The sequence below is a fragment of the Ixodes scapularis genome, unplaced genomic scaffold (assembly GCF_016920785.2).
Source record: "Ixodes scapularis isolate PalLabHiFi unplaced genomic scaffold, ASM1692078v2 PGA_scaffold11__112_contigs__length_91849675, whole genome shotgun sequence".
Classification (NCBI taxonomy): Eukaryota; Metazoa; Arthropoda; class Arachnida; order Ixodida; family Ixodidae; genus Ixodes; species Ixodes scapularis.
In genome coordinates, this window is record NW_024609837.1 from 71,958,994 (window position 1) to 71,984,061 (window position 25,068).

Consider the following 25,068-nt stretch of genomic DNA (forward strand, 5'->3'; position numbering starts at 1 on the left):
ATACTATCGATGGTGCTATCAATAGTCTTGCACCACTATAGTCCGTTACAACTCAAGAAGGTAGAGCGAAGGTAAGACGGGCCAGGGAGGAGGAAGCAGACGGAACGCTAAAGAGAGAAGGAGGTTTCGCCATCTCTTCTCCAGCGTTCCGTCTGCTTCGTCCTCCCCGGCACGCCTTACCCTCGCCCTACCGCTCGCCTCCCCCTTCTCCCCTCCTCGCCCAAACTCCCGTCTTCGTCATCACTGAAAGCTGAACGAAAGTTGGGATGGTAAGTGCCTGGCCTAATTGGTGTCCTATTTGAAAAAAAAAATAAATAAATGAAGCGATAAAAAGAGAAGAAGGAGCGTCGCAAACTACTAGTGTCGCAAAACTATCGATAGTAAATAGTCGACAGTACCATCAATAGGTTTACGATAGTCGACTATCGATAGTTTTCTAATATTTGATTAACGATAGTTTTCCGATAGTCGACTATCGATAGTTTTTACTATACTGGCGGCTAACGATACTATCGATGGTGCTATCAATAGTCTTGCACCACTATAGTCCGTTACAACTCAAGAAGGTAGAGCGAAGGTAAGACGGGCCAGGGAGGAGGAAGCAGACGGAACGCTAAAGAGAGAAGGAGGTTTCCCCATCTCTTCTCCAGCGTTCCGTCTGCTTCGTCCTCCCCGGCACGCCTTACCCTCGCCCTACCGCTCGCCTGCCCCTTCTCCCCTCCTCGCCCAAACTCCCGTCTTCGTCATCACTGAGAGCTGAACGAAAGTTGGGAAGGTAAGTGCCTGGCCTAATTGGTGTCCTATTTGAAAAAAAAAAAAATAAATGAAGCGATAAAAAGAGAAGAAGGAGCGTCGCAAACTACTAGTGTCGCAAAACTATCGATAGTAAATAGTCGACAGTACCATCAATAGGTTTACGATAGTCGACTATCGATAGTTTTCTAATATTTGATTAACGATAGTTTTCCGATAGTCGACTATCGATAGTTTTTACTATACTGGCGGCTAACGATACTATCGATGGTGCTATCAATAGTCTTGCACCACTATAGTCCGTTACAACTCAAGAAGGTAGAGCGAAGGTAAGACGGGCCAGGGAGGAGGAAGCAGACGGAACGCTAAAGAGAGAAGGAGGTTTCCCCATCTCTTCTCCAGCGTTCCGTCTGCTTCGTCCTCCCCGGCACGCCTTACCCTCGCCCTACCGCTCGCCTCCCCCTTCTCCCCTCCTCGCCCAAACTCCCGTCTTCGTCATCACTGAGAGCTGAACGAAAGTTGGGAAGGTAAGTGCCTGGCCTAATTGGTGTCCTATTTGAAAAAAAAATAAATAAATGAAGCGATAAAAAGAGAAGAAGGAGCGTCGCAAACTACTAGTGTCGCAAAACTATCGATAGTAAATAGTCGACAGTACCATCAATAGGTTTACGATAGTCGACTATCGATAGTTTTCTAATATTTGATTAACGATAGTTTTCCGATAGTCGACTATCGATAGTTTTTACTATACTGGCGGCTAACGATACTATCGATGGTGCTATCAATAGTCTTGCACCACTATAGTCCGTTACAACTCAAGAAGGTAGAGCGAAGGTAAGACGGGCCAGGGAGGAGGAAGCAGACGGAACGCTAAAGAGAGAAGGAGGTTTCCCCATCTCTTCTCCAGCGTTCCGTCTGCTTCGTCCTCCCCGGCACGCCTTACCCTCGCCCTACCGCTCGCCTGCCCCTTCTCCCCTCCTCGCCCAAACTCCCGTCTTCGTCATCACTGAGAGCTGAACGAAAGTTGGGATGGTAAGTGCCTGGCCTAATTGGTGTCCTATTTGAAAAAAAAATAAATAAATGAAGCGATAAAAAGAGAAGAAGGAGCGTCGCAAACTACTAGTGTCGCAAAACTATCGATAGTAAATAGTCGACAGTACCATCAATAGGTTTACGATAGTCGACTATCGATAGTTTTCTAATATTTGATTAACGATAGTTTTCCGATAGTCGACTATCGATAGTTTTTCAATAGTCGACCATCGATAGTTTTTCGATAGTCGACTATCGATAGTTTTTACTATACTGGCGGCTAACGATACTATCGATGGTGCTATCAATAGTCTTGCACCACTATAGTCCGTTACAACTCAAGAAGGTAGAGCGAAGGTAAGACGGGCCAGGGAGGAGGAAGCAGACGGAACGCTAAAGAGAGAAGGAGGTTTCCCCATCTCTTCTCCAGCGTTCCGTCTGCTTCGTCCTCCCCGGCACGCCTTACCCTCGCCCTACCGCTCGCCTCCCCCTTCTCCCCTCCTCGCCCAAACTCCCGTCTTCGTCATCACTGAAAGCTGAACGAAAGTTGGGATGGTAAGTGCCTGGCCTAATTGGTGTCCTATTTGAAAAAAAAAATAAATAAATGAAGCGATAAAAAGAGAAGAAGGAGCGTCGCAAACTACTAGTGTCGCAAAACTATCGATAGTAAATAGTCGACAGTACCATCAATAGGTTTACGATAGTCGACTATCGATAGTTTTCTAATATTTGATTAACGATAGTTTTCCGATAGTCGAGTATCGATAGTTTTTACTATACTGGCGGCTAACGATACTATCGATGGTGCTATCAATAGTCTTGCACCACTATAGTCCGTTACAACTCAAGAAGGTAGAGCGAAGGTAAGACGGGCCAGGGAGGAGGAAGCAGACGGAACGCTAAAGAGAGAAGGAGGTTTCGCCATCTCTTCTCCAGCGTTCCGTCTGCTTCGTCCTCCCCGGCACGCCTTACCCTCGCCCTACCGCTCGCCTCCCCCTTCTCCCCTCCTCGCCCAAACTCCCGTCTTCGTCATCACTGAAAGCTGAACGAAAGTTGGGATGGTAAGTGCCTGGCCTAATTGGTGTCCTATTTGAAAAAAAAAATAAATAAATGAAGCGATAAAAAGAGAAGAAGGAGCGTCGCAAACTACTAGTGTCGCAAAACTATCGATAGTAAATAGTCGACAGTACCATCAATAGGTTTACGATAGTCGACTATCGATAGTTTTCTAATATTTGATTAACGATAGTTTTCCGATAGTCGACTATCGATAGTTTTTACAATACTGGCGGCTAACGATACTATCGATGGTGCTATCAATAGTCTTGCACCACTATAGTCCGTTACAACTCAAGAAGGTAGAGCGAAGGTAAGACGGGCCAGGGAGGAGGAAGCAGACGGAACGCTAAAGAGAGAAGGAGGTTTCCCCATCTCTTCTCCAGCGTTCCGTCTGCTTCGTCCTCCCCGGCACGCCTTACCCTCGCCCTACCGCTCGCCTCCCCCTTCTCCCCTCCTCGCCCAAACTCCCGTCTTCGTCATCACTGAAAGCTGAACGAAAGTTGGGATGGTAAGTGCCTGGCCTAATTGGTGTCCTATTTGAAAAAAAAATAAATAAATGAAGCGATAAAAAGAGAAGAAGGAGCGTCGCAAACTACTAGTGTCGCAAAACTATCGATAGTAAATAGTCGACAGTACCATCAATAGGTTTACGATAGTCGACTATCGATAGTTTTCTAATATTTGATTAACGATAGTTTTCCGATAGTCGACTATCGATAGTTTTTACTATACTCGCGGCTAACGATACTATCGATGGTGCTATCAATAGTCTTGCACCACTATAGTCCGTTACAACTCAAGAAGGTAGAGCGAAGGTAAGACGGGCCAGGGAGGAGGAAGCAGACGGAACGCTAAAGAGAGAAGGAGGTTTCCCCATCTCTTCTCCAGCGTTCCGTCTGCTTCGTCCTCCCCGGCACGCCTTACCCTCGCCCTACCGCTCGCCTCCCCCTTCTCCCCTCCTCGCCCAAACTCCCGTCTTCGTCATCACTGAAAGCTGAACGAAAGTTGGGATGGTAAGTGCCTGGCCTAATTGGTGTCCTATTTGAAAAAAAAAATAAATAAATGAAGCGATAAAAAGAGAAGAAGGAGCGTCGCAAACTACTAGTGTCGCAAAACTATCGATAGTAAATAGTCGACAGTACCATCAATAGGTTTACGATAGTCGACTATCGATAGTTTTCTAATATTTGATTAACGATAGTTTTCCGATAGTCGACTATCGATAGTTTTTACTATACTGGCGGCTAACGATACTATCGATGGTGCTATCAATAGTCTTGCACCACTATAGTCCGTTACAACTCAAGAAGGTAGAGCGAAGGTAAGACGGGCCAGGGAGGAGGAAGCAGACGGAACGCTAAAGAGAGAAGGAGGTTTCGCCATCTCTTCTCCAGCGTTCCGTCTGCTTCGTCCTCCCCGGCACGCCTTACCCTCGCCCTACCGCTCGCCTCCCCCTTCTCCCCTCCTCGCCCAAACTCCCGTCTTCGTCATCACTGAAAGCTGAACGAAAGTTGGGATGGTAAGTGCCTGGCCTAATTGGTGTCCTATTTGAAAAAAAAAATAAATAAATGAAGCGATAAAAAGAGAAGAAGGAGCGTCGCAAACTACTAGTGTCGCAAAACTATCGATAGTAAATAGTCGACAGTACCATCAATAGGTTTACGATAGTCGACTATCGATAGTTTTCTAATATTTGATTAACGATAGTTTTCCGATAGTCGACTATCGATAGTTTTTACTATACTGGCGGCTAACGATACTATCGATGGTGCTATCAATAGTCTTGCACCACTATAGTCCGTTACAACTCAAGAAGGTAGAGCGAAGGTAAGACGGGCCAGGGAGGAGGAAGCAGACGGAACGCTAAAGAGAGAAGGAGGTTTCCCCATCTCTTCTCCAGCGTTCCGTCTGCTTCGTCCTCCCCGGCACGCCTTACCCTCGCCCTACCGCTCGCCTGCCCCTTCTCCCCTCCTCGCCCAAACTCCCGTCTTCGTCATCACTGAGAGCTGAACGAAAGTTGGGAAGGTAAGTGCCTGGCCTAATTGGTGTCCTATTTGAAAAAAAAAAAAATAAATGAAGCGATAAAAAGAGAAGAAGGAGCGTCGCAAACTACTAGTGTCGCAAAACTATCGATAGTAAATAGTCGACAGTACCATCAATAGGTTTACGATAGTCGACTATCGATAGTTTTCTAATATTTGATTAACGATAGTTTTCCGATAGTCGACTATCGATAGTTTTTACTATACTGGCGGCTAACGATACTATCGATGGTGCTATCAATAGTCTTGCACCACTATAGTCCGTTACAACTCAAGAAGGTAGAGCGAAGGTAAGACGGGCCAGGGAGGAGGAAGCAGACGGAACGCTAAAGAGAGAAGGAGGTTTCCCCATCTCTTCTCCAGCGTTCCGTCTGCTTCGTCCTCCCCGGCACGCCTTACCCTCGCCCTACCGCTCGCCTCCCCCTTCTCCCCTCCTCGCCCAAACTCCCGTCTTCGTCATCACTGAGAGCTGAACGAAAGTTGGGAAGGTAAGTGCCTGGCCTAATTGGTGTCCTATTTGAAAAAAAAATAAATAAATGAAGCGATAAAAAGAGAAGAAGGAGCGTCGCAAACTACTAGTGTCGCAAAACTATCGATAGTAAATAGTCGACAGTACCATCAATAGGTTTACGATAGTCGACTATCGATAGTTTTCTAATATTTGATTAACGATAGTTTTCCGATAGTCGACTATCGATAGTTTTTACTATACTGGCGGCTAACGATACTATCGATGGTGCTATCAATAGTCTTGCACCACTATAGTCCGTTACAACTCAAGAAGGTAGAGCGAAGGTAAGACGGGCCAGGGAGGAGGAAGCAGACGGAACGCTAAAGAGAGAAGGAGGTTTCCCCATCTCTTCTCCAGCGTTCCGTCTGCTTCGTCCTCCCCGGCACGCCTTACCCTCGCCCTACCGCTCGCCTGCCCCTTCTCCCCTCCTCGCCCAAACTCCCGTCTTCGTCATCACTGAGAGCTGAACGAAAGTTGGGATGGTAAGTGCCTGGCCTAATTGGTGTCCTATTTGAAAAAAAAATAAATAAATGAAGCGATAAAAAGAGAAGAAGGAGCGTCGCAAACTACTAGTGTCGCAAAACTATCGATAGTAAATAGTCGACAGTACCATCAATAGGTTTACGATAGTCGACTATCGATAGTTTTCTAATATTTGATTAACGATAGTTTTCCGATAGTCGACTATCGATAGTTTTTCAATAGTCGACCATCGATAGTTTTTCGATAGTCGACTATCGATAGTTTTTACTATACTGGCGGCTAACGATACTATCGATGGTGCTATCAATAGTCTTGCACCACTATAGTCCGTTACAACTCAAGAAGGTAGAGCGAAGGTAAGACGGGCCAGGGAGGAGGAAGCAGACGGAACGCTAAAGAGAGAAGGAGGTTTCCCCATCTCTTCTCCAGCGTTCCGTCTGCTTCGTCCTCCCCGGCACGCCTTACCCTCGCCCTACCGCTCGCCTCCCCCTTCTCCCCTCCTCGCCCAAACTCCCGTCTTCGTCATCACTGAAAGCTGAACGAAAGTTGGGATGGTAAGTGCCTGGCCTAATTGGTGTCCTATTTGAAAAAAAAAATAAATAAATGAAGCGATAAAAAGAGAAGAAGGAGCGTCGCAAACTACTAGTGTCGCAAAACTATCGATAGTAAATAGTCGACAGTACCATCAATAGGTTTACGATAGTCGACTATCGATAGTTTTCTAATATTTGATTAACGATAGTTTTCCGATAGTCGACTATCGATAGTTTTTACTATACTGGCGGCTAACGATACTATCGATGGTGCTATCAATAGTCTTGCACCACTATAGTCCGTTACAACTCAAGAAGGTAGAGCGAAGGTAAGACGGGCCAGGGAGGAGGAAGCAGACGGAACGCTAAAGAGAGAAGGAGGTTTCCCCATCTCTTCTCCAGCGTTCCGTCTGCTTCGTCCTCCCCGGCACGCCTTACCCTCGCCCTACCGCTCGCCTGCCCCTTCTCCCCTCCTCGCCCAAACTCCCGTCTTCGTCATCACTGAGAGCTGAACGAAAGTTGGGATGGTAAGTGCCTGGCCTAATTGGTGTCCTATTTGAAAAAAAAATAAATAAATGAAGCGATAAAAAGAGAAGAAGGAGCGTCGCAAACTACTAGTGTCGCAAAACTATCGATAGTAAATAGTCGACAGTACCATCAATAGGTTTACGATAGTCGACTATCGATAGTTTTCTAATATTTGATTAACGATAGTTTTCCGATAGTCGACTATCGATAGTTTTTCAATAGTCGACCATCGATAGTTTTTCGATAGTCGACTATCGATAGTTTTTACTATACTGGCGGCTAACGATACTATCGATGGTGCTATCAATAGTCTTGCACCACTATAGTCCGTTACAACTCAAGAAGGTAGAGCGAAGGTAAGACGGGCCAGGGAGGAGGAAGCAGACGGAACGCTAAAGAGAGAAGGAGGTTTCCCCATCTCTTCTCCAGCGTTCCGTCTGCTTCGTCCTCCCCGGCACGCCTTACCCTCGCCCTACCGCTCGCCTCCCCCTTCTCCCCTCCTCGCCCAAACTCCCGTCTTCGTCATCACTGAAAGCTGAACGAAAGTTGGGATGGTAAGTGCCTGGCCTAATTGGTGTCCTATTTGAAAAAAAAAATAAATAAATGAAGCGATAAAAAGAGAAGAAGGAGCGTCGCAAACTACTAGTGTCGCAAAACTATCGATAGTAAATAGTCGACAGTACCATCAATAGGTTTACGATAGTCGACTATCGATAGTTTTCTAATATTTGATTAACGATAGTTTTCCGATAGTCGACTATCGATAGTTTTTACTATACTGGCGGCTAACGATACTATCGATGGTGCTATCAATAGTCTTGCACCACTATAGTCCGTTACAACTCAAGAAGGTAGAGCGAAGGTAAGACGGGCCAGGGAGGAGGAAGCAGACGGAACGCTAAAGAGAGAAGGAGGTTTCCCCATCTCTTCTCCAGCGTTCCGTCTGCTTCGTCCTCCCCGGCACGCCTTACCCTCGCCCTACCGCTCGCCTGCCCCTTCTCCCCTCCTCGCCCAAACTCCCGTCTTCGTCATCACTGAGAGCTGAACGAAAGTTGGGAAGGTAAGTGCCTGGCCTAATTGGTGTCCTATTTGAAAAAAAAAAAAATAAATGAAGCGATAAAAAGAGAAGAAGGAGCGTCGCAAACTACTAGTGTCGCAAAACTATCGATAGTAAATAGTCGACAGTACCATCAATAGGTTTACGATAGTCGACTATCGATAGTTTTCTAATATTTGATTAACGATAGTTTTCCGATAGTCGACTATCGATAGTTTTTACTATACTGGCGGCTAACGATACTATCGATGGTGCTATCAATAGTCTTGCACCACTATAGTCCGTTACAACTCAAGAAGGTAGAGCGAAGGTAAGACGGGCCAGGGAGGAGGAAGCAGACGGAACGCTAAAGAGAGAAGGAGGTTTCCCCATCTCTTCTCCAGCGTTCCGTCTGCTTCGTCCTCCCCGGCACGCCTTACCCTCGCCCTACCGCTCGCCTCCCCCTTCTCCCCTCCTCGCCCAAACTCCCGTCTTCGTCATCACTGAGAGCTGAACGAAAGTTGGGAAGGTAAGTGCCTGGCCTAATTGGTGTCCTATTTGAAAAAAAAATAAATAAATGAAGCGATAAAAAGAGAAGAAGGAGCGTCGCAAACTACTAGTGTCGCAAAACTATCGATAGTAAATAGTCGACAGTACCATCAATAGGTTTACGATAGTCGACTATCGATAGTTTTCTAATATTTGATTAACGATAGTTTTCCGATAGTCGACTATCGATAGTTTTTACTATACTGGCGGCTAACGATACTATCGATGGTGCTATCAATAGTCTTGCACCACTATAGTCCGTTACAACTCAAGAAGGTAGAGCGAAGGTAAGACGGGCCAGGGAGGAGGAAGCAGACGGAACGCTAAAGAGAGAAGGAGGTTTCCCCATCTCTTCTCCAGCGTTCCGTCTGCTTCGTCCTCCCCGGCACGCCTTACCCTCGCCCTACCGCTCGCCTGCCCCTTCTCCCCTCCTCGCCCAAACTCCCGTCTTCGTCATCACTGAGAGCTGAACGAAAGTTGGGATGGTAAGTGCCTGGCCTAATTGGTGTCCTATTTGAAAAAAAAATAAATAAATGAAGCGATAAAAAGAGAAGAAGGAGCGTCGCAAACTACTAGTGTCGCAAAACTATCGATAGTAAATAGTCGACAGTACCATCAATAGGTTTACGATAGTCGACTATCGATAGTTTTCTAATATTTGATTAACGATAGTTTTCCGATAGTCGACTATCGATAGTTTTTCAATAGTCGACCATCGATAGTTTTTCGATAGTCGACTATCGATAGTTTTTACTATACTGGCGGCTAACGATACTATCGATGGTGCTATCAATAGTCTTGCACCACTATAGTCCGTTACAACTCAAGAAGGTAGAGCGAAGGTAAGACGGGCCAGGGAGGAGGAAGCAGACGGAACGCTAAAGAGAGAAGGAGGTTTCGCCATCTCTTCTCCAGCGTTCCGTCTGCTTCGTCCTCTCCGGCACGCCTTACCCTCGCCCTACCGCTCGCCTCCCCCTTCTCCCCTCCTCGCCCAAACTCCCGTCTTCGTCATCACTGAAAGCTGAACGAAAGTTGGGATGGTAAGTGCCTGGCCTAATTGGTGTCCTATTTGAAAAAAAAAAAATAAATGAAGCGATAAAAAGAGAAGAAGGAGCGTCGCAAACTACTAGTGTCGCAAAACTATCGATAGTAAATAGTCGACAGTACCATCAATAGGTTTACGATAGTCGACTATCGATAGTTTTCTAATATTTGATTAACGATAGTTTTCCGATAGTCGACTATCGATAGTTTTTCAATAGTCGACCATCGATAGTTTTTCGATAGTCGACTATCGATAGTTTTTACTATACTGGCGGCTAACGATACTATCGATGGTGCTATCAATAGTCTTGCACCACTATAGTCCGTTACAACTCAAGAAGGTAGAGCGAAGGTAAGACGGGCCAGGGAGGAGGAAGCAGACGGAACGCTAAAGAGAGAAGGAGGTTTCCCCATCTCTTCTCCAGCGTTCCGTCTGCTTCGTCCTCCCCGGCACGCCTTACCCTCGCCCTACCGCTCGCCTCCCCCTTCTCCCCTCCTCGCCCAAACTCCCGTCTTCGTCATCACTGAGAGCTGAACGAAAGTTGGGATGGTAAGTGCCTGGCCTAATTGGTGTCCTATTTGAAAAAAAAAAAATAAATGAAGCGATAAAAAGAGAAGAAGGAGCGTCGCAAACTACTAGTGTCGCAAAACTATCGATAGTAAATAGTCGACAGTACCATCAATAGGTTTACGATAGTCGACTATCGATAGTTTTCTAATATTTGATTAACGATAGTTTTCCGATAGTCGACTATCGATAGTTTTTCAATAGTCGACCATCGATAGTTTTTCGATAGTCGACTATCGATAGTTTTTACTATACTGGCGGCTAACGATACTATCGATGGTGCTATCAATAGTCTTGCACCACTATAGTCCGTTACAACTCAAGAAGGTAGAGCGAAGGTAAGACGGGCCAGGGAGGAGGAAGCAGACGGAACGCTAAAGAGAGAAGGAGGTTTCGCCATCTCTTCTCCAGCGTTCCGTCTGCTTCGTCCTCTCCGGCACGCCTTACCCTCGCCCTACCGCTCGCCTGCCCCTTCTCCCCTCCTCGCCCAAACTCCCGTCTTCGTCATCACTGAGAGCTGAACGAAAGTTGGGATGGTAAGTGCCTGGCCTAATTGGTGTCCTATTTGAAAAAAAAAAAAAAAAATGAAGCGATAAAAAGAGAAGAAGGAGCGTCGCAAACTACTAGTGTCGCAAAACTATCGATAGTAAATAGTCGACAGTACCATCAATAGGTTTACGATAGTCGACTATCGATAGTTTTCTAATATTTGATTAACGATAGTTTTCCGATAGTCGACTATCGATAGTTTTTACTATACTGGCGGCTAACGATACTATCGATGGTGCTATCAATAGTCTTGCACCACTATAGTCCGTTACAACTCAAGAAGGTAGAGCGAAGGTAAGACGGGCCAGGGAGGAGGAAGCAGACGGAACGCTAAAGAGAGAAGGAGGTTTCCCCATCTCTTCTCCAGCGTTCCGTCTGCTTCGTCCTCCCCGGCACGCCTTACCCTCGCCCTACCGCTCGCCTCCCCCTTCTCCCCTCCTCGCCCAAACTCCCGTCTTCGTCATCACTGAAAGCTGAACGAAAGTTGGGATGGTAAGTGCCTGGCCTAATTGGTGTCCTATTTGAAAAAAAAAAATAAATGAAGCGATAAAAAGAGAAGAAGGAGCGTCGCAAACTACTAGTGTCGCAAAACTATCGATAGTAAATAGTCGACAGTACCATCAATAGGTTTACGATAGTCGACTATCGATAGTTTTCTAATATTTGATTAACGATAGTTTTCCGATAGTCGACTATCGATAGTTTTTCAATAGTCGACCATCGATAGTTTTTCGATAGTCGACTATCGATAGTTTTTACTATACTGGCGGCTAACGATACTATCGATGGTGCTATCAATAGTCTTGCACCACTATAGTCCGTTACAACTCAAGAAGGTAGAGCGAAGGTAAGACGGGCCAGGGAGGAGGAAGCAGACGGAACGCTAAAGAGAGAAGGAGGTTTCGCCATCTCTTCTCCAGCGTTCCGTCTGCTTCGTCCTCTCCGGCACGCCTTACCCTCGCCCTACCGCTCGCCTGCCCCTTCTCCCCTCCTCGCCCAAACTCCCGTCTTCGTCATCACTGAGAGCTGAACGAAAGTTGGGATGGTAAGTGCCTGGCCTAATTGGTGTCCTATTTGAAAAAAAAAAAATAAATGAAGCGATAAAAAGAGAAGAAGGAGCGTCGCAAACTACTAGTGTCGCAAAACTATCGATAGTAAATAGTCGACAGTACCATCAATAGGTTTACGATAGTCGACTATCGATAGTTTTCTAATATTTGATTAACGATAGTTTTCCGATAGTCGACTATCGATAGTTTTTCAATAGTCGACCATCGATAGTTTTTCGATAGTCGACTATCGATAGTTTTTACTATACTGGCGGCTAACGATACTATCGATGGTGCTATCAATAGTCTTGCACCACTATAGTCCGTTACAACTCAAGAAGGTAGAGCGAAGGTAAGACGGGCCAGGGAGGAGGAAGCAGACGGAACGCTAAAGAGAGAAGGAGGTTTCCCCATCTCTTCTCCAGCGTTCCGTCTGCTTCGTCCTCCCCGGCACGCCTTACCCTCGCCCTACCGCTCGCCTCCCCCTTCTCCCCTCCTCGCCCAAACTCCCGTCTTCGTCATCACTGAAAGCTGAACGAAAGTTGGGATGGTAAGTGCCTGGCCTAATTGGTGTCCTATTTGAAAAAAAATAAATAAATGAAGCGATAAAAAGAGAAGAAGGAGCGTCGCAAACTACTAGTGTCGCAAAACTATCGATAGTAAATAGTCGACAGTACCATCAATAGGTTTACGATAGTCAACTATCGATAGTTTTCTAATATTTGATTAACGATAGTTTTCCGATAGTCGACTATCGATAGTTTTTACTATAGTGGCGGCTAACGATACTATCGATGGTGCTATCAATAGTCTTGCACCACTATAGTCCGTTACAACTCAAGAAGGTAGAGCGAAGGTAAGACGGGCCAGGGAGGAGGAAGCAGACGGAACGCTAAAGAGAGAAGGAGGTTTCCCCATCTCTTCTCCAGCGTTCCGTCTGCTTCGTCCTCCCCGGCACGCCTTACCCTCGCCCTACCGCTCGCCTCCCCCTTCTCCCCTCCTCGCCCAAACTCCCGTCTTCGTCATCACTGAAAGCTGAACGAAAGTTGGGATGGTAAGTGCCTGGCCTAATTGGTGTCCTATTTGAAAAAAAAATAAATAAATGAAGCGATAAAAAGAGAAGAAGGAGCGTCGCAAACTACTAGTGTCGCAAAACTATCGATAGTAAATAGTCGACAGTACCATCAATAGGTTTACGATAGTCGACTATCGATAGTTTTCTAATATTTGATTAACGATAGTTTTCCGATAGTCGACTATCGATAGTTTTTACTATACTGGCGGCTAACGATACTATCGATGGTGCTATCAATAGTCTTGCACCACTATAGTCCGTTACAACTCAAGAAGGTAGAGCGAAGGTAAGACGGGCCAGGGAGGAGGAAGCAGACGGAACGCTAAAGAGAGAAGGAGGTTTCCCCATCTCTTCTCCAGCGTTCCGTCTGCTTCGTCCTCCCCGGCACGCCTTACCCTCGCCCCACCGCTCGCCTCCCCCTTCTCCCCTCCTCGCCCAAACTCCCGTCTTCGTCATCACTGAGAGCTGAACGAAAGTTGGGATGGTAAGTGCCTGGCCTAATTGGTGTCCTATTTGAAAAAAAAAAAAATAAATGAAGCGATAAAAAGAGAAGAAGGAGCGTCGCAAACTACTAGTGTCGCAAAACTATCGATAGTAAATAGTCGACAGTACCATCAATAGGTTTACGATAGTCGACTATCGATAGTTTTCTAATATTTGATTAACGATAGTTTTCCGATAGTCGACTATCGATAGTTTTTACTATACTGGCGGCTAACGATACTATCGATGGTGCTATCAATAGTCTTGCACCACTATAGTCCGTTACAACTCAAAAAGGCAGAGCGAAGGTAAGACGGGCCAGGGAGGAGGAAGCAGACGGAACGCTAAAGAGAGAAGGAGGTTTCCCCATCTCTTCTCCAGCGTTCCGTCTGCTTCGTCCTCCCCGGCACGCCTTACCCTCGCCCTACCGCTCGCCTCCCCCTTCTCCCCTCCTCGCCCAAACTCCCGTCTTCGTCATCACTGAAAGCTGAACGAAAGTTGGGAAGGTAAGTGCCTGGCCTAATTGGTGTCCTATTTGAAAAAAAAAAAATAAATGAAGCGATAAAAAGAGAAGAAGGAGCGTCGCAAACTACTAGTGTCGCAAAACTATCGATAGTAAATAGTCGACAGTACCATCAATAGGTTTACGATAGTCGACTATCGATAGTTTTCTAATATTTGATTAACGATAGTTTTCCGATAGTCGACAATCGATAGTTTTTACTATACTGGCGGCTAACGATACTATCGATGGTGCTATCAATAGTCTTGCACCACTATAGTCCGTTACAACTCAAGAAGGTAGAGCGAAGGTAAGACGAGCCAGGGAGGAGGAAGCAGACGGAACGCTAAAGAGAGAAGGAGGTTTCCCCATCTCTTCTCCAGCGTTCCGTCTGCTTCGTCCTCCCCGGCACGCCTTACCCTCGCCCTACCGCTCGCCTGCCCCTTCTCCCCTCCTCGCCCAAACTCCCGTCTTCGTCATCACTGAGAGCTGAACGAAAGTTGGGATGGTAAGTGCCTGGCCTAATTGGTGTCCTATTTGAAAAAAAATAAATAAATAAATGAAGCGATAAAAAAGTGAAAGCCGTTTACAAATCCCTGTAACGCCGAATTGGAGCGCAGCTCTTGAGGAGGAGGAGTGAAGGGTACTGAGGGGAGGGTAGACCCCTCCTCCTCCCCTCATTCTTTAATATGCTCCGGGGGGGGCGGTCACGTGACCTCGGGGGGGGGGGGGGGGGGTGTCACGTGACTTCGGGGAGGGGGTCACGTGACCTCAGAGGGGTCATGTGACCTCAGAGGGGTCACGTGACCTCAGAGGGGTCACGTGACCTGGGGGTCACGTGGGGGGCACCTTGGGGTCACGTGACCTTGAGATGACCTTGGGAGGGGTCACGTGACCTTGGGGAGGAGACCACGTGACCTCGGGGGTCACGTGACCTCAGAGGGGTCACGTGACGGGGGTCACGTGACCTTCAAAGGGTCACGTGGGGTCTTGGGGTCACGTGACCTTGAGATGACCTTGGGAGGGGTCACGTGACCTGGAGGGGTCACGTGACCTTGGGGGTCACGTGACCTTGGGATGACCTTGGTTACGCCGACGGCGACGCCGACGGCGACGGCGACGGCGACGGCGACGCCGCTCAAGCCGGGAACGGGCCCCTAAGAGCTGCGCTCTAAAAGAGAAGAAGGAGCGTCGCAAACTACTAGTGTCGCAAAACTATCGATAGTAAATAGTCGACAGTACCATCAATAGGTTTACGATAGTCGACTATCGATAGTTTTCTAATATTTGATTAACGATAGTTTTCCGATAGTCGACTATCGATAGTTTTTCAATAGTCGACCATCGATAGTTTTTCGATAGTCGACTATCGATAGTACTATCGATAGTTTTTCGATAGTCGACTATTGATAGTACTATCGATAGTTTTTCGATAGTCGACTATTGATAGTACTATCGATAGTTTTCCGATAATTGACTATCGAAAAATACTATCGATAGTTTTTCGATAGTCGACTATCGATAGTACTATCGATAGTTTTTTTCACTATCAATAGTCAGATTTCTGGCGACTATCGATACTATCGATAGTTTTTCGATAGTCGACTATCGATAGTACTATCGATAGTTTTTTTCACTATCGATAGTCAGATTTCTGGCGACTATCGATAGTACTATCGATAGTTTTTCGATAGTCGACTATCGATAGTACTATCGATAGTTTTTTCACTATCGATAGTCAGATTTCTGGCGACTATCGATACTATCGATTGTACTATCGATAGTTTTTCGATAGTCGACTATCGATAGTACTATCGATAGTTTTTTCACTATCGATAGTCAGATTTCTGGCGACTATCGATACTATCGATAGTACTATCGATAGTTTTTCGATAGTCGACTATCGATAGTACTATCGATAGTTCTTTCACTATCGATAGTCAGATTTCTGGCGACTATCGATACTATCGATAGTACAATCGATAGTTTTTCGATAGTCGACTATCGATAGTACTATCGATAGTTTTTTCACTATCGATAGTCAGATTTCTGGCGACTATCGATACTATCGATAGTACTATCGATAGTTTTTCGATAGTCGACTATCGATAGTTTTTTCATTATCGATAGTCAGATTTCTGGCGACTATCGATACTATCGATAGTTTTTCGATAGTCAACTATCGATAGTACTATCGATAGTTTTTTCACTATCGATAGCCAGATTTCTGGCGACTATCGATACTATCGATAGTACTATCGATAGTTTTTCGATAGTCGACTATCGATAGTACTATCGATATTTTTTTTCACTATCGATAGTCAGATTTCTGGCGACTATTGATACTATCGATAGTTTTTCGATAGTCGACTATCGATAGTACTATCGATAATTTTTTCACTATCGATAGTCAGATTTCTGGCGACTATCGATACTATCGATAGTACTATCGATAGTTTTTCGATAGTCGACTATCGATAGTACTATCGATAGTTTTTTTCACTATCGATAGTCAGATTTCTGGCGACTATCGATAGTTTTTTAATAGTCGACTATCGATAGTACTATCGATAGTTTTTTTCACTATCGATAGTCAGATTTCTGGCGACTATCGATACTATCAATAGTTTTTCGATAGTCGACTATCGATAGTACTATCGATAGTTTTTTTCACAATCGATAGTCAGATTTCTGGCGACTATCGATACTATCGATAGTACTATCGATAGTTTTTCGATAGTCGACTATCGATAGTACTATCGATAGTTTTTTCACTATCGATAGTCAGATTTCTGGCGACTATCGATACTATCGATAGTTTTTCGATAGTCGACTATCGATAGTACTATCGATAGTTTTTTTTCACTATCGATAGTCAGATTTCTGGCGACTATCGATACTATCGATAGTACTATCGATAGTTTTTCGATAGTCGACTATCGATAGTACTATCGATAGTTTTTCGATAGTCGACTATCGATAGTACTATCGATAGTTTTTCGATAGTCGACTATCGATAGTACTATCGATAGTTTTTTTCACTATCGATAGTCAGATTTCTGGTGATTATCGATACTATCGATAGTACTATCGATAGTTTTTTGATAGTCGACTATCGATAGTACTATCGATAGTACTATCGATAGTTTTTCGATAGTCGACTGTCGATAGTACTATCGATAGTTTTTGTCACTATCGATAGTCAGATTTCTGGCGACTATCGATACTATCGATAGTACTATCGATAGTTTTTCGATAGTCGACTATCGATAGTACATCGATAGTTTTTTTCACTATCGATAGTCAGATTTCTGGCGACTATCGATACTATCGATAGTACTATCGATAGTTTTTCGATAGTCGACTATCGATAGTACTATCGTAAGTTTTTTTCACTATCGATAGTCAGATTTCTGGCGACTATCGATACTATCGATAGTACTATCGATAGTTTTGCACCACTACTGTGCCGAGTTGTTAGCTACGAGCTCAACTTTTTGCTTGGTTATGAAATCATCGCAGGGAAGTTGTTTGCGTGCGGTTCGCACACATCGAGCAACGGACTGAGTATGCTCGTCGCTTCGCCTGGTCGCGTCACCCGAACCATCGCTCACATGCGGTTTATAGAGCCAGCTTTCTCGGGCGAAAAAGTTCAAGCCGCCGATAGTGCGGTCCATTTGATGGGTCGTGTAAACAGGCGTTTCTTCGCTCGTGCGCCCGAACAATTTCGGCGTCTCTAGGTTGCGCTGATTGCGTCGATAAATCAGACGCTGAAAATTTTTCGTTCGTGCAACAGAAAAATTTCGGCAAGATTAGACCACGCTAATTGCCACAATAGATCTGCCTAACCACTTCCGTAGTTGTAGCAGCTTGTGATACAGTGGAAAATTGGGTTGTCACATATTTTAAAGTTCACTTTTTAGACGTGCCTTCTGTTATTGTCTTACAGCAACTTCAAATGCGAGCACAGCATAGCAGTCTTGCTGCACATCAATGCAGTAAGAGAGTTCGACCAACTCTCATCAACTGACCAGCCCCAGAAATGGGGCAAAGCCCAGAAGGAGCGAGTCATGGAGAAGTATTAGCCACAGAAGATGGTTGACCTTCCCTGTGCAAACAAGGTATGATAATAAGTTAATAAGTTGATGATAATAAGTTTGGCAATTTCTCACTTTCAAATGAGCAAGTGTTTCATGACCCGGCAGTTGGCATGGGTCGCAACAGGAAGTTTAGACGTCGGTTATCCCACGGGGCGTAGGCCCAGAAGACGCGGGGGACAAAGACGAACACTGAGGTGAACTGGATAATAAACACATTCATTTACAAAAATATTAATTAGATAGAACAAAGCACACAAGAAGAACGCTACACAGGAGTTTAATCGGAGGGCAGATAATACGGCATTACTAACGGGTACAGAGGCTTTACTAGTAAAGGGCAAGATACAAACTTGCAATCAAATGATGGAGACAGTACTGCACGATGGAGCAGTCCAGCATGACGCGGCTTGCGAGGTGGAGCCGATGTTCCTCAGACTTTCCTCGTTGTGGTGCGGTGCTGCTCCACGTACGGCAAGTGGAGTTGTGAGTTGGGGGGACGTCACACTGGGGCAGTCAAGCAGGGGAAGAAATCGCGGGGCTGGCGCAGGAAGATTAGCCACTCTGTGTCGAAACTGAGTCCTCACTGCTGCGGTGCGACATCCGGAGCCGAAAGGTCTAGCGGCTAGTTGCCGCTAGTTCTCCTAGGCGACTCATTGGACGCCACGTCGCTCTGTAGCAGTACGGCAGAGGAAGAACTCGCAGGGCTGGCACACAGAGATCAGTCACTCGGTGCCGAGATTGAGTCCCCTTCAGTGCCGTAATGCCCGCGGGGCAGCGTCTGGAGTCGAAAGGTCTGATGACTGCTGGCTACCAGTTCTCCACATTGACTGGCGCGCCGTTGAACACAAAGTGGTGTGCACAGCTCGTTGAAACCCAACATCACCAAAATAAAGCCTGCGCGTTCCCTCCATTTCAACACAACCATCACACCAGTCCACAAGCATCACAAAAACACACCTAACAGCTTCAAACCATTCCTGGATTCGGAGGATTAGGTCTTGGTAACCCGATGTCAGACAGCCGGAGCTTCTAGCGGAAAACCTCGCACTTCAAGGACCAAGGGGCCAAAGAAGGGTCACAAATGTGCCCTCTCCGAAGGTGAGACATAGGCCCCCGCAATAACGACCCCGCCGACTACCGCCTTAGAAACCATTCAGAGAATCGCCGTGTCGCACTAACCGTTGCCTGGCTCTCTCTTTGAAGTTCAGGTATGTTTTTTTGCGGCGATGTATCTTGATGAACGAGTGGTTTGGGTACACCAACAATGACACCGATTGTTTCACTGAATCTTCGCGGCACAATTGCAATTTTATTCCTTACAGATATTGGCCCACTGCTCTAGCTAATCATTTTTCCGGTTGTTTCAGGTTTCATGCACTAAAAGCACCTTCTTAACTTTGTTTTGATACGTCCAAGCGAAGCATTTGCAGATTTTAGCTTTAATATGACAGAATATCAAATGACAGTGTCAAGGTCACCGCATAACTCTTGTCAAACGTATATAAGAGTGCTGCCAGTCTGTGAAGCAGGCATGTAGCCAGGTGAAGTCGGCGGGGGGGGGGGGGGGGTGCGGCGCGGCGCCCCCTCCCCTTGAAATCTTCCATTCTGCTGGGACCTCCTCTCCCCCCTCCCCCTCATACAGCATTTTGTCATGGGCGCCCCCCCCCCCCCCCCTCCCCCGAAGCAAAATCCTGTCTATGTGCCTGCTGTGGAGAAATCAATCGATATTGTAACCTTTAGAGTGCCTTCATGTGCGCTTCGCATAGAGTGATGCCAACTGGCTGTTTCCCTTTCCCACACCCTCTTCCTCCGCCATTTTGTTTGTCTCATTGTTTCCCCGTGCGCCGGAAAGTGGCCTTTGTGTCCATCGGTAATCCCATCCGAGGGGGAAAATGCTAATCCTCCCTCCGTAGGTTCCACAACGCTGCTCCGAACTTCAGAGATAAGGTGCTTGTTTCCGGGAGGGTTATAAGCCCCACGGATTATCGCCGAGGAACAAAATGGCTGCTGGTTTGTCGGTAAATGGTATTACAAAGGGTGGCATCACCCTAGTAAAGCGCACATGAAGGCTCCCTAGTAACCTCTATTCGGAATGCGCATCCTGATCTTTGACATCGGTTTGTACTGTTTTTAAGGTAACTTTGAAGGAGACTCCGCAGTTGCAAAGGAACATCCTCGAGAGACTCCTGAAGAATGTTCCTCATCGATCTGCAGCGAAAACGCACTCAGAAACGGCAATGGAAACACGTATGCACATGCACATAGCTGATCTCCAGTACAGTAGTACACCGTATAGTAATAGTTTGCAATACAACTATTTCAGTTGCACTACAAAAAATTTCAGGCAGTCAAAATGAATCATCGGTCCTTTGAATGGGTCATTTTGGATGCCCTTCGTTGGTTTAGCATGTAACCCCCCCAAGTTTACCTTTCAACCATGCTTAACTGGAGGCATGGCAGTTTAATGTGTCAATACAGCACAGCTTGCTGGTACTGCAAATTCTTGTGTTATGATTCTAATGCTGATTCCTTTCAGTTTGCGTGCATATGGCTCTTATTTCGGTGTACACTCATGTCAACCGCTTCTCTGGGAGGTGCAGTAGTTGCTGGTCTTAAATGCTTCTGCCGCAGCGAAGCCACTAGGCACCATACTTGAATGGCAGGTTACTTTTTTGCTGTCTAAAGGTCGACATAGCTGAATTTGACATGCTTAATTTGAATATGGTTTTGATGCTCAAACACATTGTACTCATCAGAGCAGGCTTTGAGCAGCAAAAGGCAGCACTAACTGGGAGTACCTTAACTGTATTAGGAATGGAATTGAATCAAAGTAACAATGCTGGCAGGTGGGTTTATAACTATGAAAAAAAAACTTACACGACACTCAAAGATGCAGACACCAGAAAATAGGAGCAGACAGGACGAGTGCTTGTCCTATTAGCAACGTGGTTAGCTGCCATACTAATTGTCTCAGACTCGTGTTACAAGATGGAAAGCTGTAGTTTATCCATCCCTAGGCATCTCACACATGTTGCTTAGACGTGTGACATGTTGCCTAAACTTTGTTGCACGCGCCAAAAAGGAAGACAAGCAAAACCTCGCAAGGCGATTGGCTAATTTGTCTATGTTGCCATGCAAATCGCCATTTCAGACCATTCAAATCTTCGAAGCCTTGCGTATCGACCCATGTGTATGCAATCACAGATCTCTTACAGTTTTATTGTTCTTCTTGCGTATTTCAAAACAGTAAAATTATTTTTCATTGCCCCCAGGCACCGACACAGCATGTTGTAGTGCTGCGAAGATGTACGCTTGTTTAGCTGGTGTGTGGATAGCAAAATCTCGGTATACGAGAAACGTCTCCATAAAGCTACCCGTCATTAACAAATTTAGATTTGCTCACCAGGAACAGAGGGGTCAAATAGAAATTGCTCACTTCACGAACGATAATGACGACCATACGAGGATCTTGGTGCTACTTTCCCAGGATCCAGTGACTTTAGCTTTACCAACCCAAAGCATGAAAGTGACAGAGGCATAGTCTTGCTCGAGAAAGCTTCAGCGTAGAAGTGACAACGATCTGGGTTCGCGGAGGGCCATTTGGAGATGCCTTCACGCACTCCGCTCTCGTGCACAGCACTTAAAGTACATCACAGCCACAAAAAAGGCCTTGCTCGGTGAAAGGCTGATTGGACGTGCAAGAATTATCATAGCCTGCTAGACAAGTTTTGACGGAAGCATCTTGACACAAACCCGGAGGATCACTGGAACCTGCGTCACGTCAGCAGGGCAAATTTTCTGCAGCTCCTTTCACACGTGGAACAAAGAATCGTGCAAGGAAATGAACCAGCAGACTCAATAACACAACGATGCGCCATTTTTATTTTAATAATCTGAAAACAAGAAAGCATCGTACCGTTACCAGAATGAACGCTTTTCAAGTTAGTCTCCCGCCAAAAATCTGCGAGTGAAAAGGTGCTTGACCTTATCTGTCCGTGGATAAGGCGCAGATCACACGAATTGGTGACGTGGCAGTCACGTGGTACACGGTCCGTGGACGATAATTGCGGTTCGGTTCGTTGTGTGAATGGGCAATTACCAAACTATTTACACTGCATAAAAAGAAGGGCCAGAACTTATTCTCAGGTTTGAACCACTCTTACCAGCGAACATTGTTGCGTGGTAATCCTCAGTATTGAGGGGACAAGTATTTTTAGTAGCATATTCCAGCAACACCTCACTGCACACATACAAAGAGAGACAGATAACATAGCAGGGTCCTTGAAGGGCTGTGTGACAGAAAGTTACTTGATTGTCGGAATTGAAGTCTACAAAGCTAGTGGTTGGGCAACGACCATTCGCAAAATAAGAAGAGCAAGTCGTCTGCCTCTCGCGGCAAGAGTAGAGGAGACGTCAATGCGGCGCCATGCTCCGATTTGAAGATGCTCATTTGGGGAAACGTTGCTCTGTCGTGTGCTAGTCGTAGCAGTTACTGCCCTGCCTGAGCTGTCAGGAATCCTCGATTATGTGTGAACTCTGACTCAACCTCTGTCGAACGGGAGAGGAAATACCGCGAAGGTTATGTTGGTGCAACCACCGGGTGGCTACTGCTCCTTAAGCATCCTCACTAGGGATTCCAAGATAGGTCTTTGGCTCAGTAGTGGCGACGAAACTGAAAGTGGAGCAGGCCACGGCAGGTCTCTCGCTTGGCAAGTATGTTGTCCCTCCTTTGCTTTCAGCTGCATCAGTTATGTGAATCTCCTCACATTCAATGATTTGTTCAAAGAGAAGCAGGGAAAGACTGATTACCGTATATGTGGTGGCTAGAAATGATGGGACTTTGCGACCGGTGCCACTCGGGTGCATAGATCAAAGCTGGGCCTACTACTTGGTCGCTGCTCGTACATGCTGCACACCTTTACACCACATGTAAACATTCGAGCATGCTGTTTTAACGAGGGCCTTTTAGCTACGAGAGAAATGTGAGTGAACAGGCGGCGACCAAGTAGTAGCCCTAGCTTTGATCTGCACACACTAGTGGCACCAATGGGGCTTTTTCACATACCGACGGCACCAGGCGGTGGCTGCGCGAACTAAAAATCAAGGAAGTGACCTACCTATGCTACCAATCGATAATGGGAGCTACGCTACCAGTTTTTTCGCTTTCTGAACTGTGGCGTGTGCCCAATGCGACTTTAAAGAAGGGCATCCGTGGCGTCCACCTAAACGTCGTGTTTTTCTTTCCATCCACTTTCTTTTTTTGTGTAACACAAGTGTTATATATGCTGCAATTACCTGTTCTACTTGCTGATCCACAGCTTCCTTCTGAATTTCCTCGATTTTTCGTGCCGACTTCCGCCGCTTGGTGTCGGGCGCTCGCGCGTGCGCAGAACGCTTCTCGGAAAAGGTCCATTGCACAGTCGCATCGCTTCCAGCCACCACATCTGCAGTCATCAGTCTCTTGCCGCTTCTCTTTTAACAGACTATGTGACGTTATGAGCTCCATGAAGCCAATGCAGCTAGAAATAAAGGGGGAAAAACTCACCCGCTGAGCAAGAGACCTGCTGTGGTTTGCTCAGCTTTCGGTGTCGTCGCCACCACTGCGCCGAAGGCCTGTCTTGGAACCTCCAGCGGAGGCGCGTAAAGGGTAGTAGCCACCCTGTGGTTGCACTAACGTAATCTTCGAAGTATTCTCTCTCCCGTTCAACAACGTTTGAATCCCAGCTCACAGAATCAGTGGATGTGCTCAGCATAGCATAAAGCCTTAGTTTGTTTCTCATTAATATGCATATTGCTTCTGGTTTGCGCAATATTTTGAAGTAGGTCATGTTTTATTGCTAACATTACTGTGTTGTTGTGCAGCCGTGGAAGCTACCTGGGACCTGGACACTTCCCCAAAGCCTGCTTCCAGGGATCTAACCCTTCTGCGTCCTTTGGATGAGCTGAGGGAACTCGGTGGGAACCGCAACGTTGGGCTACCGCTGGAGGAGGTGCTTCGGCACCTACAGGAGAGCAACAGTAGAAAAGACATTGAGGACGTAGAGAGGGCAACGCGGGATCAGGCAAAATCCAGCCTCTGAATGTGCCACAGAGTGGGTATGATAACTGCGTCCGTCGCATACAGCGTGTATACGCGTGTGAAAACACTCAGAACTAGGATGGGTCCGCATGACCCGAGACCCCCGTCAAGAAAGATCCTAAGGCAAACGAATGTCCGAACGGCTGCAATGCGTCGGGGCAGTGATCTAGAAGGCCCCGGGAAGAAGTGCTATGAGGAGAAGCACTCTCAGCATGAGGACTTGGTTGTGAGAGGGGGCGGGTTGTTTGTCATGGAGGGACGGCCCTACATTGGCGCAAGTCCAGAGGGACTGGTAGAGTGCAAGTGTTGCGCCAACCGAGTGCTCGAAGTAAAATGGCCAGAGATAATGAAAAAGTTTTTGAAAGAGAAGAGAAGGGCACGGTCAACACTCTTGTAAAGCTGAAGCGCACGAGCCCACACTTTTCCCAAGTGCAGGTGCAGATGGGGTTGACAGGAGTAAAGCATGGAGACCTGTTTGTCTACATCAGTGACGAAGAGTATGAATGCATTTCTGCAGACTTTGATGAAGAATTCTTCAGGGATGTAGTCGAGAGGTCCACATATATTTTTGAGATGTATGTGCTGCCACAGATGGTTTGCGTGGTCTAAGGGGAATTTTCTCACTTTAACTCATTCTTTAGAGTTAATACAAAAAGGAGCCATGCAATGATTTTTTTTCATCTGTTAAATACTGTAAACGACGTAATTTTCGCGAATCTCCTACAATTTGCAAAAAATAGGTCCCACGAATAATTCCGGTAAAATGTAATTACAGTGAAATCTATTGAGATCCCACCTTGTCGCAAAAATTAGAACCTGCGAATTATTCCAAAACTTTGGCTTTGACCTAAATTGCGAAATATTGAGCCCGCAAGAAATCAGTCGGTAACAGTACTTATTAGGATTAATTGTTAATGTTTGTGACCTAAAAAGAAGATGTGGATTTTTATCATTTTTAAAATATGCTAATATTTAGAGCAAAGCTAAGCCAGTTTTTGCAGATACTCTCACATTGAAAAGCCATGGACATCATAATCATATTGTTTATTAAGAAAAAAATGCAGCAACAACTTGGGGACAGGAATTATTCTTG

The 25,068-nt window shown here is 46.0% G+C and overlaps 1 pseudogene; it reads left to right on the forward strand.

Annotated features, from left to right (window-relative positions):
• Positions 1-24,584, forward strand: part of LOC120838923 — a 91,284-nt pseudogene extending 66,700 nt beyond the window's left edge.
• The last annotated feature ends 484 nt before the right edge of the window (positions 24,585-25,068 follow it).